The sequence below is a fragment of the Solanum pennellii genome, chromosome 10 (assembly GCF_001406875.1).
Source record: "Solanum pennellii chromosome 10, SPENNV200".
Taxonomy (NCBI): Eukaryota; Viridiplantae; Streptophyta; class Magnoliopsida; order Solanales; family Solanaceae; genus Solanum; species Solanum pennellii.
In genome coordinates, this window is record NC_028646.1 from 54,671,184 (window position 1) to 54,687,629 (window position 16,446).

The following is a 16,446-nucleotide window of genomic DNA, read 5'->3' on the forward strand; positions in this document are numbered from 1 at the left end:
ATATATATATATATGTTATGTGTATGTAGAGGTCTATGTAAACCTCCAAGTAGAAGTAATGAAAAGTTTTAAATTTTCTGATAAAATTTGACCTATTAATGTAATGATGTAAACTAAGAGGCTAGTCTTTGTCCTTAAAGAGGACGGCGACGCCGGTTGCATCTAGGGGGTAAACCCGGATGTGACAACTAGGCCCATCTACGTGGCACCACCACAAACAAGAATTTCCTTTAAATTTACTTATTTACAAAACTAGCCTTCCTCTCTCATGAAAAGATGTGACTTTTATGAAAAGTTGTAACTTTAATAAAGACTTGTGACTTTTATCAAAAGTTGTAACTTTAATGAAGACTTGCAAGTTTTATGAAAAGTTGCGACTTTGATGAAGAGTTGCGACTTTATGAAAACTTGTGACTTTTATGAAAGGTTGTGAACTTTCTAAAGGGTTGCACCTTTACCAAATAGTTGTAATCTTTCTGATAAGGCACAACAAACAATTGTTCACAAATACCCTTTGTTGTCTATAAATAGAGGGATTTTCTCTCATTGTTAAACAAAAATTATGATCATCTTCTTCTACTTTTGCAAAATTAAATATCGTGTACTTTTCTCCTGTTGAGTGACTTACTTACACCATTATTTTTTTATCTATAAGTTGGTGAATAAAATCATTCCATCCTGATATGATGTAATTCTTTAAACCTATGGTATTGGAGGGGAATAGTTTTCTTAAGGGGACATTGTGCGTTAAGTGGACTCAATTTTTTTCTATCTATTTAATTCTATTTTTACATATCCTTTTATGTTTATTAAACTCATAATTTTAAATTTATGATATTAATTGTTGTTTTTGAGTACATATTTTAAATTCTATTTTTTATGTTTCTGCAAAGTTATTGTCGCAAGTTAAATTGAACATATAGACATATAATATATATATTCATTGTTCAGAAAATATTTTTTGTAGTCAGTTCCAAGAATTCATCTTTTAATATTCTATATTATATTTTATAACTTAAAAGACTATACATAAGATTGCATATTGTCTATTTTTATATTGACATGAAATTTCTCACTTAAAACTATGCAATTTAAATATTTTTATATTACGAAATGCCTTTGTGTATGTATTCATATTTTCTTCTTTATTTTCCTTTTATTGTTGATTAAAGAAACAATGATTTATTATTTTTTGAATAGTTTATTATAAGTGGTTCTTGAGTTATGTGATAATGACAAATAAGCAAGTTCATGTTGAAATATTGCTAATATTTTTTATGAACCTATGTTTCCATTATTTTTAATATGTGATTATTAGTAAAAAATTATTTGAAAATTCAATGCAATTAATATTTATAATCTTGCGAAGCGCGGGAAAATTACCTAGATGAAAAACTTCCTAATGCCTCTAGGAATAGCTAACTACATGAAAATATCGTATATTTTTCCAAGAGAAGTGTGTGGCCCACACTCATATTCTTCACCATGCTCAGTTCTCAATTTTGAGTACTCAAGCTTCCCAAAATCAGTTAGAAATACAAATAAAATAAACAACGGTCATATTACAAAAACAAAAACAAAATAACTTGGATTGTCTCCCAATTAGCAGCACCTAATTTAACGCTACAACACAATAAAGGAAGAGCTCAAAAATATGGTAACAACTCATGATGTAAGCCAAAGAAGATTTATTAAGTGGATAATGAATGATAAAATAAGAATGAAAGAAAAGTATATACATAATGATTGTAGCTGGGTAATAACGCAAATAAAAACGCACAGGGAAGCGTACAACCAAGACAACTTGTAAACGACTAACTTGAGTAGTGAACGAAACAACCGGTACACTCAAGTAGTTGAGACCAACTCAGTTTTAAGCTATTTTGAACAAATCAAAACAAAGATTTAATTATGTTATCAATCTGTGTTTAAATAATCTTACTTATTCTAGCAAACTTTGCAGAAACACAAAGTTACCAAAGCTTAATGAACCAGTACAAACAGAAAAACAAATATTAATTCACAAAAGATCAAGCCCTACTGAATGCATAATGTCCTCTTAAGGAAATTATTCACCTCTAGTATGCGAGGTTTGATTTGGAATATGTCCTTCCCGGACAGAAGGATCTCAATTACTAGTGTATTTATACCCAAAACGCTGGTGTCAGCGACCACTCAACGATAATAAAGTACAAGAAGAAACTTTGTGCAGAAAATGAAGAAGTTAGAAAATTTGTAAGGAAAAATTTTGAAGAATCTATGGTATTTATAGCCAAGAGGAACTAATTTCCGAAAGGTTGCAAACTTTCAGAGTCCACACTACTATTCTGAAAGTCTGCAACCTTTCGAACGGTCATGGCTCTTTCTGAAACCTGTAACCTTCGAGAATAATATTTCCAATGGCGGAAAATTTAAATAAAATAGGAAAGTATTTAAAATTAAATGGGTTACGCGCGGATTTGAGTTGGGTTGTAACATTTCGGTTAATCAACTAAAGAATTGAAAATGTTTTCAATTAATTTAATCAATAAATAAATAATTAAAACATATTTTTCTAAAAAATTTCTCGATCGATCAATTTTTCAAAGCCAAAGTCGAGCCAATCAAGAGACGACGACGACGTCGCGAGGGGGTCTCTCTTTCCAACCCTTTTAACAATTTATATGATTGTTTCTATATTTAAACTATTTTATTTTTCTTTAAACAACCAATGAGGGAGAAATGTCTTTTCACTAAAGCATAAGAGGAGTCTTGAAGTTCCTCTCTTTTTCATTGTCCCTCCATATCCCATTGACTCTTGCTTTATACACAACAATCCCCCACATAAAGAGGGAATGGTAATAACATGAGGAATGAACTGAAGAGTGTGTACTTTACAAGAAAAGATCCATTGCATCAGGATAAGTAGGTTTCCCCTTGGACTTTTCTTAGTGAAAATATGTCAGATATACTCAGTCAGTCGGTAGATCCAATATCCTTGAATTGTCGAGTTTTGTTGTATACGTAGACAACCATATGTCACATAATTAACTTTTTACTGTTTATTGTTCTTATAGTTGTGTTTGTTTCTGCCATGAACACCTCATGGTTTCATGAGTGTATAGAGTATAGACTTTTGACATAAAATTATCTTTGAAGCGGCTTACATTTGACACTCACAGAGGTGACTTCTAACCGTGTCATCTTTTAGATACACTATTTGGACAAATATGCCATACTTAGCAAATCATTAAAAAATTTATGCTTTATTAACTCATTAACATGTCTTAAAGTTTTGACCTTGTTCTCGAACATTTTCTTCATCATGAGAATGAATTGAGTTTATTGACAAAGCCGAATTTTCAATTACAACTTTGTTTTTATCCTTGAATCTACATATTGGGATCTCCATTCTGCTAGATAAAGTTAACGCCATGTTGACTTGTTCAAAGTTGTAAACCCAATCCCTTTAGATTGTATTTCAACTACCTCTCTCACTAAGCTTTTTGTTAGTGGATCTGACACATTATATCTTGACTTCACATAGTCAATTGTGATAATTTCACTCGAGAGCATTTGTCCTACGGTTTTATGTCTTCGTTGTATAAGACGAGACTTCCCTATCATGCTTGATTCTACACCCTGGACGTAGCTGACACCCAATAACCATTGCCTTACTTACTTAACTAAGAGGAATACTTAACTCAATTATGAAATGAGAACATTCTTAAAGGAAATACCTAAAGCATAATTGTCGGGCCAAAATGCCACTTAAATTCTCATAGCAAAACATGTGCAATTCAACCAAGAGATTCAAACTAACTATCTGACTGTCTATGAAATCTCTACACAATAATAAGATGGATGTTATGACATGCCCCACAACATTCTATAAATGAAAAAACTAGAAATCGAATAAAAATTTCCTCCAGAATGCAAGGAGGCTCACAACTCAATCCGAATGCTCAACTGATATCATTACATTGAATATACGAGTATGGAAGTTGGAATGCTATAAAACAACTTAAACGTTGAAAGCATAAAGAAGAACTTACCCAAGATCTACTCAACTCATGAAATACTAACTCAATATATGCAGTAAGGACACATTAAATATATAATAAAAACTTGTAAAAACATAATAAACAAGTTTGTTCATTAAAGATAATAGAATAACCTCTACATTACTTATAATGAAAGTAATATAGTTTCTGTGGGAAATGCTCTAACCGACAACCATCACAATGATCCTAACGATGATACGATGTCTTACCTCACATTGCAAAATGACAACTCTTTAACTTTTCTTCAGTATAGAACCTGAACTACTAAGTCAATCCTCTAGTCTATGCTTAAAAAAACTAAGGAATTTCTAAAAAAAACCCTTCATCTGTCTATGTTGGCTAAATGGTTTATGGGGGCTTGATTTAATATGAACTAGCATCCCCATATCGGTGCTCAATACTACTCCTAAAATACATAGCTCATATATTTTAGAAACAACTTCTTCTCTCGTTTGAGATAATTGATCAAACTTAGCTTTAAAATCATTATTGGAAATCATATATTCTTCATTACTAAAAGCTCGCCAAAGGCTCTATTGGAAGTCTAGCTTCTTTTCTTTCTCAAAATGCGAAAACATTTGTAACTCTTAGGATATACTTTGTTCAATTTTAAATTATGAGAACTCAACTCTTCACTCTTTGAATAGCTTGAAACTTGACTCTTAGGGAATACTTAGTTCCCTTATAACTTTTGATATTTGAAGTCAACTCATTACACTTTTCTTAACTTGTAGCTTGAACCTTAGAAAAAAGTAAAAATGTTTTTTTAAGAATCTTGAAAATTTTAATGACTTACATTTGACTTGCTTCTTAACTTTAAAACTTGACTCTTAACTTCTTTAACTTTGATCTTAACTTTCCTTGAATTGGATTATGGATTCAAGAAACATAGGTACATCACATAGGAACTAGTACAGAATGATGGTGGAAGAATGGGGCTTCCAGGTTGCCCTGGCGCTCTTAAGGGCGCGGGGTGTCAGAGCTTGATAAACAAACACTATCCTCAGGCACTCTGGCTGATGCGGTGTGCCAGAGCCTGACAGACAGTGTCTATCCGGAGGGCCTCTAGTTGGCGCGGCGCCCCAGGGACTATTATACGAGATTTTCAATTTTTCTTCTCTGATTTTCATGTCCAAACCTTCTAAACTCCCATGGATCTTTCCCCAAACATTTAAGATCACTAATATTCTCAATATAAAATCTATTATGACTTGTAAAACAGCCCGAAAACATGAATAAAAAATAATTAAAGGTATACTCCAACTCAACCAACAAGAATCAAACAATTGTTCATCAAGGACTTCGATGTTCATCATTCGATTTACTCTAAATGCGAAGAATTAAACACATTGGTGTGTGGGTGAACGAAACCAACATAGATAGATATCAAATACCTTAATACCTTATAGATATCACACACACACACCCCGACGAATTCCACTCAATGATCTTGGCGTTCTTGATGAGTTCTTGGCCTTTTCTCCTTTCTCCCTCTTATCTTCTTTTTTCTCCCAAGCCCTGAGCATTTAAATTTTTCTAAATCTGACTTCCTGATTAGTTTTACCCCTAATTAACCCTCATTGTAATTTAGGAAATACTAGGGTTAAAAGACTTTTTACCCTTACTAAAATTCGGATTGAACTTTTCTCAAACTAACAATCCAATTTCCGATAGGCATATCTCCCTCATACGATATTGAAAATGTGCAAACTCGGCGACGTTGGAAATATCTCTCAAGGTATTTCCAACCATATAAAGAACTGATTCTAACTTATCCTGACATAGATTTTATGGCCGTTTGAAAATGGTTAAAACTCACTTCTTTACACTTAGAAAATTTTTCAGATTTTTCCTATTCTATCCAAAAGTGATTACTTTTGGTTTATTAGCCCATTCCTAGCTATTTTATGTTAGGAGATGTTACAATATCTCCCCCTTGGGAACATTTGTCCTCGAATGAGAACTCTTTTACTAAGCTAAGTATAGCAACCTCATTTCAGAACTCAACAAACAAGTGCAAGTAATAATATGCTTACGCAGTCTTATAAAATTCTAAGGGGAGGATTTAGTACCTTCATCTGCATTCTCTCCGAATTAAAAGAGACGTGGATATCTATTTTTCATATCCTCCTCAGATTCCCCAAGTCTTTTAATCAACAAATTAGTTACTCCAAAGGACCTTGACTGATGCAACTTCCTTAGTTCTAAGCTTGCGAACTTGGAGATCTAGAATTTGAACTAGAATATCTTAATAGGACAAACTATCCTTAATCCCAACATGCTCAGTTGGTACAATCAACGAAGGATAACCTATACACTTCTTTAACATAGAAATATGGAATACCGAATGAACCGATGCTAACTATTGTGGTAGTTCCAACTCATAAGCTACACTATAAACCCTCTTGGATATTTTATAAGGTCTAATATAACGGGAACTAAGTTTCACCTTCTTACCAAACCTCATAACCCCCTTCATGGGTGGAACCTTTTGTTATACCCAATCGACCCCCTCAAACTCTAATGTCCTCCTCCTAACATATGTGTAGGATTTTTGGCGACTCTGTGCAATCTTCAACCTCTCTTGAATTACTTTGACTTTCTCTATGGCTTGTGAAATATATATGGTCCTATCAACCCTACTACACCAATTTCCAACCACCCAATAGGAGATCTGCATCTTCTTCTATAAAAAGCTTCATATGGAGACTTTTGAATGCTTATTGTAAGGAAACTCAATGAGATGTATGTTATAATCTCAATTCACTTTGCAATCAATCACACAAGCCCTCAACATATGTTCTAAATTCTTGATAGTACGTTCCGCCTGTCCATCCGTCTGAGGATGAAAATCAGTGCTTAAGTTCACCTTTGAAACTTAACCATTCTGGAAAGATTTCAAGAACAGTGCAGTAAATTATGCACCTCTATTTTAAATAATGGAAACTTGAACTCCATGCAGTCTTACCACTTCTTAAAGGTACAATTTAGCATAATCCTCGGTTGAATAGGTAGTCTTTACGACAAAAAGTGGGATAATTTTGTCATTCTATAGACAATTACCCAAATAGAATAATGTTGCTTGCGAGATCTTGCCAAGCCTGTGATGAAGTCCATATAAATCATATCCCACTTCCACTCTGGATGATCTGTAGTCTGAGCCGAACCTCTCGGCTTCTCTGGAGTTCTACTTTCACTTGCTGGCAATTCGGGCACTTGGCAACAAACTCAATAATATCTTTCTTAATTCATTCCAACGAATATATCTCTCTCAAATCGCGGTATATCTTGGTGAAACCCAGATGAATGTAATATATGGAGATATGAGCTTCCTCCATGATCCTATCTTGGAGTCTATCCACCCTAGGTACACACAATCTACCTTGACACTCTAGCGCACCATCTCCCCCTTGTTCAAAAGCTAATACTCATTGTTTATGAACATTTTCGCTCAAGTCAAGCAAAAAAAGATCTTGTTATTGTTTCTTTTACACCTTTGCCACTAATGATTACTCAGCCCCATTGGCCACCACTAATCCTCCTTCAATGGAATCCATAATCTGACTCCCAGGAGTGAAAGTATGTGCACATCTTTAGCAAACTCTCTCTTTTCTTCTTCTACATAAGTGGCACTTCTCATGGATAACCTGCTTAGAGCATCGCCACCACATTAGCCTTACCTGGGTGGTAAAGGATACTCTTCTCATAATCCTTGAGTAATTCTAACCACCTCCCCTGTCTGAGATTTAGCTCCTTCTAAGTGTGAACACATATTGGAGGCTCTTGTGATAATTGAATATGTCAACATGAACACCATAAAAGTAGTGACGTCATATCTTTAAAGCAAAAACTACTCCAGTCAATACTAATTCATGAGTTGGATATTTCTTCCCATGAACCTTCCAATTGTCTGGAGGCGTAATCTATAACCTTCCCATTCTGCACAAACACGCAGCCCAAACCTACTCTCGAAGCATCACATTAGAGCACAAAATCTTGAGTACCCACTAGTAAGGTCAAAATCGGAGCGGTAGTTAATCTGTTTTTCAATTCCTGAAAGCTTTTATCACAAGCCTCAAACCATTGAAACTTGATTTTCTTCTGAGTTAGCTTGGTCAAAGTAGACGATATAGAAAAAAACCATTCGACAAATCTCCTATAATATATAGCTAAACCCAAGAAACTCCTTATATCTGTTAGAGATCTGGGTCTAGCCCAACTCTAAATTGCTTCTATTTTTGGGTATAAACTCTAATCCCATCACCTGAAACGATGTGGCCGAAGAATGCCACAAACTCAAGCCAAAACTCACACTTTGAGTGATTGGCATATGGATCCTTATCTTTCAAAATCTGAAGAACAAACCTGAGGTGACTAGAATAATCTTCTTCATCCTTTGAATAAATCAGTATGGCATCAATGAAGAGGATGATAAACAGATCTAAATAAGGTTTGAATATTTTGTTCATAAGATCTATGAATACTACAAGCGTGTCACGCCCCAAGCTATCCCCGAGATGCGGACACGAGACATAGGACCACAAGTGATCCTAAGTTAACCCTGCTGTCATGATCATACTAAAGATAATATACTAACGCGGAAGATAAATCATAAATAAAATTAAAAAAAAAGGGAATACCCATGTACTATAACTAAAATATATGAAAATTGATGAATTTAATACAAAGAAATAATTAACTTAATACTAAGTTGAAACTAACTATGTTGGAAAATAGCCTCAAACTTACCAGAAATGTTGGGATAGGCCCCATATAAGTCTAGCAAAAACTAAAACTAAAGGACTAAAATATTTAAATGAACACGTGAATATTTTCATCGAAGAATGAGGACTCACCATTGATTCTAATGAACATAAAAGCTAAAATCGATCTAAGCGTGATCTGGATGCTGAGAACTTGAACTTATGTCACGAGAAGATGTAGCGCATGTATGCATCAATACTTGAAAGGTACTAAGCATGTATAATAGAGTAAATCTTAAATAAAAAATTGTTGAACAAACACAATACCAAGTATAATGTTCTGAATATGATATACTGAATTCTGAGCCACTAAATGCAATGAGCAAATTAATGACATGATGAGACTGAATACTAACTGAATTGTAAATATGGTCAATGCAATAGAGTCTGACTAAACTGTGGGAGCTACTAATACCCGATAATAAAACCACATGAATTAAATGTGGAGTCCGATGTATACACCCCATCGAGAGGACCCAATCTACTATGTTGAAGATATAAAGGCATGCTGGCATGATCACTAAACTGATGCCCTCAGAGTGGACTTACAACCTACTTGAGTAGTAGTTCTGGCACTATTTGGGTACGCTGATCCCTACTCCAACTCGGTATTATGATACTCCCAATAGATTAAGTGATCAACATATTATGATTGAACTTACTTAAATACTGGATAGCTCAAACTGAACATGCAAATTGCGAATGCAATAATTAATCTTTTAATGATGCATTTATAACTGAGGCATGAACATATGAAGTAACAATATATGACCTAGCATGTGTAATTCAAGAACTAAAGAAATACATAGCTAGGGTTCTGAAATTTAATAACATGGTGATATAATTTGGAACATATAACTAGCTAATCCATGATAATTTAATGAAGTCCTAGAAAACCTAGATTGATTCATGATAAGGGAATTAAGAATATGATTGAGAACTAAAGACCTAATTGGTGAAAGGAACTCACTAGTGAAATACCGCATACATGGTGATGAGACCCACCGAAAATATTTAGATTTCGGGGCTGGAACTGATGGATCTTACTTGAACTAGGGTTATTGACCTTTTTCTCCTCTTTTGCTTCTAATTTTCTATGTTTTGATTAATGATTTGTACTTAGGTGAGTTTTAGTACTGTTTCCAGGCTTAAACTAACTAAAACCTCGTGATTTGAGGTTTAAATGATGTATCTTAGGGCTTAAACGAAATAGAAAAAGACCAATAGAACCTTGAATTAACAGATATCAGAGTGACCGACGACTTGGACTGATGGTCCATCATTCAATCAAAAGTTGATACGCTCACATTGCTCGTCCCTAAAGAATTACAAGTGGTCGCAATCAAGTAAAGAACCCAACTAGTAGGTTGGGGTCGATTCCACGAGGAAAATGATTTAGACTTAACTTCAATATACAATTATGTCTATTTAGCTAACATTTTTCCGAAAACATGTAATTAAAGGGTGGGTTTTGTGAAACAAGTGTCTTAACCACTTCTAAGTTAACAAGTGAATGAAAGTAAGAGATGAGTTTTTATCGAGTTGTGAGACTAACTAGGGTATATGTGTTCCCTTTAATTTCATAACACCGTATCCCTAGCAATATCAATTCTTCCCTAGTGTTTTGCATGTAAAGTGATAAGTTATGTAACTCTAAATTCTTGGTCCGACATCTAGAGAATTTCACCCCGTACCTTGGTCCGGCTATGTGTTTATAAGTTACTAACATTTACCTTAACTTCATTTAGACATCATAATCAATGTAAGGATTAGTTATTACTTGCACCAATCGACACTATCCTATTAGATAGTATCCCACTAAATCTGTGTTGATAATTCTTTTCCTATTACTACCTCCTTTGTCCGGCAAGTAGAAACAAGAAGATTTCTAATGTTGGCAACCGTTAAATAGACTTCTAAACAAAAGGATTATCTATACATGCAAGAATCTGTTTGAGAATTGCTTATTTGCTAGGTTTACGTTGTTAATTACTCATGGTTCCCACAACCCTAGTTGTAGATTTAGTTACCCATACAAGCATGATCACAATTCATTATTTTTAAGGAAAAAGTCATGAACTTACTGCAATAATAAGAATAAACCCATAAAATCAACTTGAAATTGCAATATAAATCTTCAAACCAAATCCAAAAGTTGAATTCTTGCCAAAGTTTGCAATAATCAATCTCCAAAACAAAAGGACAATACTAACAATTCCTAACCCTAAAAACGAGGTTTTAATCCCTATTTATAGAAAATATTGTCCTAAATTAAAAGGAATTGAAATAAGGATATTTTTTCCAAAACTCTACCATTGATCGATGACCCCTACTGACGGACCGTTGGTGGAGCGATGGTCTGTTGACTGCCTCAGTTGGTCCAGACTTAGAATATTTTTCTTCCCTTTAGATGGCACCTTCTCTGGATCAGTCGATGGACCAACAACATGGTCCGTCGATGCACATCCTTAAATTTCTCCAACTTCAGGTACTGGAACTATCATTGATAAAATCAATTGCTTGACAATACCGTCTGTCGATCAATCGACGAACCGTTGACCCCTTCCGTAGTTCTACACATGGTCAGCTTTTTCTGAGTTTCTCCATCAGTCTGAACTGTAATTGATGGTTACCACTTACGGACCGTAGATTGAATGACGGGCCGTCAATGGCCTTCTTAGGTCGTCTTTTGGCACTATTTTCCAGTTGCCTTCTGCATTTTTATTCTGGACATTTTTTTTTGCAAAACAACCATAAAAACATGTTAAAACTACTACAAAAAGGCTCTAGACACACAACTCCTAAGCAAAATGCATTGAAAGCTCCGTGAGTCCACGAACATCAACACCCTAAAGTTAAATTCATTCTTTGTCCTCAAGAGACACACAATGACTCAAAACCACACTTGTACAAAAGTATACTCTTTTATGCTTTAACAATCACATGGCTATCAATCCCGACTCTTTCTTTAGTTTAGTGCATGCTTACGCTCTTAGTTTTAAACAAGCTAAGTCATGTAGACCACACCATTAACACAAAATCACCATGCACAGACACTTCTACTATTTTTTCTCTCACCAAGGTACAAACTTTCCGACATTGCAACTAGTACCCTCACTTCAAAATAAATCCTCATTTTTTGCACAGTGATTTTAAGTTTGGGTACAAGGATCCTTATTCAGCACTCACACTCAAAAACAAGTTCACACATAGCTAGTACTCGTCGCAATAGGCTTGCCTTTAATTTCTCTACTTAGGTTAACCAAACTATACTCTAGGATAACGGTAGAACTTTCTTGGCTTGTAACATCGACTTAGGGTGAGGTTTGGTACATTTGGGTGTATTATTTGTGACTTTTTACCCTTCTTGACATTTCTGCTCAGCTTCCTACCTCTTTTCATTGCCTTTTACGCCCTACTTTTCTTTGTTTTTCATCTTTTCTTTGCTCCCCTTCTTTTTGGATATGACTCATATTTATTTTTCAACTTTTTCAAAATATTTTCTTTTTTTCATTTTTATTCACATTGATAATTTAACACAAGTCACATCTTTCACTCACTTTCTCTTTTCTTTTCAGCATTCAACTCTTTTCATACCCATTTTTGGGTTCTCACTCGTAATAGCCAACCTCAACTCATGGCTTTTCCATGAGTTGAGGTACACAATACCGAGGTTGGGTCAGTGCCAAGATGAGTTAATTTTGTGCATTAGCCACCCTCCACTTATAATTTTGGCCTAAGTCGATGTGCACATGTCCAAGGAGGTACTAGAGCAAAAACATTAAACCCTGGAAAGGTGAGGTTGTCAGAAAAAAATATGTCCATTATAAGCTCAATGATTTGGATCAAAAAAGAGATAAAGCTTCTATTTGGTTAAATTCATTTGATAGATGTTTGATAATCGAACGAGGGCCTATGATCCTTTCCTAGTATTCTAACACAAATTCCCTGTGCAAGGTAACCGGGAAAGTTCTAGCTACGTACCAACTGTTGAACACTAAAAACTTCTCACACACTCTTGACACCTTATTACACTATCATATTGTAAGATTTCCCAGTTTAGGTGTTAGTTGAGGGTTATGCACAGGGTGCCTATCTATATCATTCTTAGAGCCAAGACATTCAACTCTTTTTCACATATACATGCAAGCATTTTATAGGAAGGGATATCATTTAAATTCAGCCATCATTCTTCATCTTTCATGTTTTTATACTTTGTACAAATAATGACATGCCAGTTCAATAGAAAATTAACCTGTCTCTTGGGGAAAAAGAACACAGGCAAGAAAACCCCAAATGAGAATTGTGAGTTGTGCTACTCAGACTTCACCCTAGCACTCACTTTTTATTTACCCCACCTATAAGAAAAAGATCATGTTATTGTCCCCAATGCATAAAAAAAATACGTACGGGGTGGTAGGTGAAGTAAACTTGTGGTGCATAGCGCCTACGATCACTCAACAAGTGGGCGGCTCCGGTTTCCTGGAACCCGCAACATCAGTTCTTGTGTCACCCCAAGTGGTTCCCACATAAATCTCGACACAATAAGTGGTGCTCCTATCACTGTTCATCGGTAGGGAACTAGACGCCCCAAAAGCCATCTCTCGTGCCCTAATCTTGTGGGCCTTCTCATCTGCCAATGAAGACCTCCTAGCAACCTCGAGGTCCGTCGTCTATTTCTTCCTCGCACGGGAATTATCTCCTATATCAGTAGTGCGACTAGAACAGTGCCTCTTTTCACCACCACGTGGTTTATGCTGCGTCTCAGCACAAGGCTTGAACAAAGCGTAAAGCATTGTGTCCTCTAAAAACTCAATCGGCACACTCTCCGACTCCGTACCCCTCATGTCTAGAATGGAATCTACATTACACGCAAACTATCGAGCGTCTCCTGAAGAGTAGTGAGGTCTATCGTGCAGGCTGGGTGGGCTAGCACATGAATCTCGAAGGCATCTAGGCATTGATGGACCGCTGAATTTTCTACTCAGTCTGTTGAGCCACTCCCTTCTTAATCCGATCCTAGACCTTAGTGATGGACTTCTGCATCCAAGGCTGCATGTGGTGAAGTAGGGTGGCCATTTGTGCCCCCAACTTCAGTACTCATGCTAAAGGAACAAGTGGTCAATATGGCGGTGTAGATCCGGATGAGCTAGGGCCCTGCTGGCAGCATGAGTGGAGTCATTTAGGGTGGTATCAGCAGGATCTGATGTAGTAGGATCATCCTATTGGGCTAATTCCACCATCTCCACCAAATTCTCACACAATGGGGGCACCTCAATCTTTGGCCCTCTATGTGGAGCTGCAACATTGGCGTCATCCATGATGAGACCTATATCGACTGTCCCCGTCTGGTGACGAAGTGTGTGACAATGCCAAATGGGTACTCCAACCTCCCTGCGAAGCTGGAAGATCATACAAGCAAAAGGGTAAGTAATAGAGGTCTTGAAATCCTTCTTATGGATCACTGTGATCATAATCTTAGTAACATCTATCTCTAACCCTTCCTCCAAGGCTGCTACCAACACCACCCTATCCTAAGTATGAACATTATCATCATTTGTCGACGATAGATGGTGTCTCACAACCAATTAGAAAAACTTGGTCGTAAATGTGAGGGTGGCCTTCTTAATCAACCCTCGAGGCTCTAAAACCTAGTCGACCCTCTCACCATCAGTCGCTAGATGTTGGGACAGTCACCTCTTCATAGAATCTTTCTGCTTTATGGTCCTCTAAAATACGCAAATTTTGACCATCTCCAACCTTTAGTCAAATGCTGATGTAATAGGGTCCCATTGTTTCTCAGTGGTGGGGTCATTCAGGAACCGACAGAGGGTGGTCTCCATATTATCAACTCGACAGCACCGTACTAGAACATAGGTGAGTGGATCCTGTATGGTAGGTCTCACCCGCCTATCAATGGAGCCCCTGAGAGTAACCACATAGGAAGTGTAGAACTCTCTAACTATCTCTTCGCTGTAGGACCCCAAGCTCCACGCCACCCTCTCAAACTTGTGCTGGTTGAATAATAAATGCACCTCAGGGACTGTATGCAATCTCCTCATAAATACCATACTTCAATAATTTAAGGGTAGTTCAATATACGGAGCCCATTGACAGACCATCAATCGTACTGTTGTCTTGGGAAAAATATCAGGCCTTTTTGCAAGATCAATGTTTTGGACAATCTTTTTACCCACGCAAATGTAGATAAGCATAATTCCACCCACAAAAACGTATTCGTCATTCCTAGAGTTTTGGTTTCACTTAATTTGTGCTCTAATTTATTCACACTACGGAAACCTAAGTGAGCTTTTTTAACACTACAGAGAAATTCACATTTTAGGTAGACTAATAAGACATAAAACCACATTGTTTCATTTTGAGGGACTTAATATATGAGTTATTATCATGAAATATCAATTAATTTAGTCCCTCAGTCAAGAACCACATCCGAATTTCTATTAAACAACTAAGAATGAGAATTCAGAGTGTAAAATTGAAATACATTCAGTTCGTAGTAGATAATGCTACGATCTATAGGTGGTGACCGTCGATTGCACCTGTAATTTTTATTTAAAGCTGATTTCTGGTCTGTTTAGGATACAGAGTGTTACAAGGCGCATTGGTCAAACCAAAGGACATGACCAAAAAATCATAATACCCATACCTGGTTCTAAAAGATGTTTTTGGAATGTCACATTCCCTAACTCTCAACTAATGGTAGCCAGATCTGAGATCAATTTATGAGAATAAGGAAGCACCCTGAAGCGGTCAAAAAGATCATCTATCCTTGAAAGGGGATATTTATACTTGATGGTCACCTTATTCAATTGGCGATTGTCTAAACACATCCTAAGGGAACAATCTTTCTTTCTCACAAATAAGACCGGAGCGGCCCAAGGTGAGACACTTGGTGGAATAAAACCTTATCTAGTAGATCTTTCAGTTGTTCTTCCAACTCTTTTAACTCTATTAGTGTCATCCTATGCGGCTGAATAGATATTGGACGGGTATCCGGAGTGATGTCTATGTGAAGTTTATTTATCTCTCAGGAGAGACTCCAGGTAGATCATCATGAAAGACTTCTAGAAAAATATGTACTATAGGAACTGACTTAAGAGAAGGTACCTCAGCACTTGAGTCATTAACTCGGACTAAGTGATAAATACAACCCCTTGAAACTAACTTCCTCTCCTTAAGGTACGAAATGAAATGACCCTTAGGCCCTGCTGAACTACTACTCCACTCTATTAGTGGCTCATTTGAAATTTGATACTTGACAACTCAAGTTCTACAATCTACTAATGCATAACAGACATGAAGTCAATCCATACCTAGAATGACAGAAAAATCTACTATGTCTAACTCTAATATATCGCCCATGGTGTTCTTGTGATTGATAGAAATTAGAAAATCACGATAGACAATTTCCGCTAAAATAGACTCTCCATTAGGTATAGAAACAGAGAAAGGTTCAGAAAGTTTTTCAGGAATACTCTCAAAGTGATTTGAAACATAAGCAGTTACAAAAGATAAAATTGCTCCTGGGTCTAAAACGCATAAACATCAAAAGAAAAGACTCTGATCATACCCGTGATAACATCTGGAGAGTTATTTATTCTTGGCGGCTAGTGATTGCA